Genomic DNA, 1,124 nt, shown 5'->3' with positions numbered 1-1,124 from the left:
CGTTTTGAAAATGCTTTTCCGGACACATTTCCTGACGCTTCCCTTTTGGAAGCCGCTGTGTGACTTCCGGGGGTCACTCTTGTCACCGGTGTGGCGCTTTCGTGCGTGCCTCTTCCCTGCGCAAGGGCACACGGCACCATCACGAAAATGGCGAGGAAATAGTTGAAATAGTCCCCTGCACGTTCGGATGGTTTGCATGCTTCGAGGCCTCGAGCATTAAAAAGGTGAAAAATTCCTCGGAATGCAGGTGAAATGGTGCCCACTTCACTGGTGCCACTTCCATAAATTGTAGCAGCGTTTCCTCGTACTGGCACTGCACGAATGGTCAGTCCTTGCTCACAATGAATGTTGTCCCTCTGTTGTCGCTTCTAATTTTGCCGGAGAGCCATTCACGGCGTAATGACGCTTCGTTAGGTAATGTTTGCTCAAAAACTGCGTCCTCCCATACATTGCACACACACACACACACATTGGCTGAGCGGCCAGCTGGTATACGACGGAATGACAAACGATTCGATCGATCGATCGAATTTCCAAATGAAAGCGCCCAAGGTGATACAGGGGCAAGTCCTCCAGCAATCGAATTAATCACTCACATAACCGGATACCGGGTTCCGGGAGTGTCAATTACCATTACCATTGGCACGCCGAGGGTGATGGTACGGGGCGACTGGAGGATGACATTCCGTTCTCTAACGGCACGACGACATCGTCACGACATATAGTTCCTGGTGGTGTCTCTAGGACGAGAGCGAGGTCGTGGCCCACATTTTGTGATGGGAAAGGAAAAAATGAAATTTTCTATTTGCCACCAACGACATAGTCATTACCATCATCATCATCATCATCATCATCACTGTACCGTCAGCGCCGTCACGAAAGCTTGTAGTACGTACGTCTGGTTGTAACGAGGACGTAGAACACGATTCGTGTTGGGTTCGTTTATGGAAATGAAATGAAAACACATTAAATTTGAGTGTAAACTCGGTTCACTTTCCGTAAGTGAATGAAATGGTATAGAGAGAGAAAGAGAGACAGAGAGAGAGAGGAACAGCGAGGAAGACAGATAGAAGGAGGAAAGGGAAGCGACAGGATGTACATGGTCTAGCCGATGGCTGGCCGAT

The sequence above is a fragment of the Anopheles darlingi genome, chromosome 3 (genome assembly GCF_943734745.1).
Source record: "Anopheles darlingi chromosome 3, idAnoDarlMG_H_01, whole genome shotgun sequence".
NCBI classification, from domain to species: domain Eukaryota; kingdom Metazoa; phylum Arthropoda; class Insecta; order Diptera; family Culicidae; genus Anopheles; species Anopheles darlingi.
The sequence above is the reverse complement of the archived record's forward strand: the minus strand, read 5'-3'. Positions refer to the sequence as shown.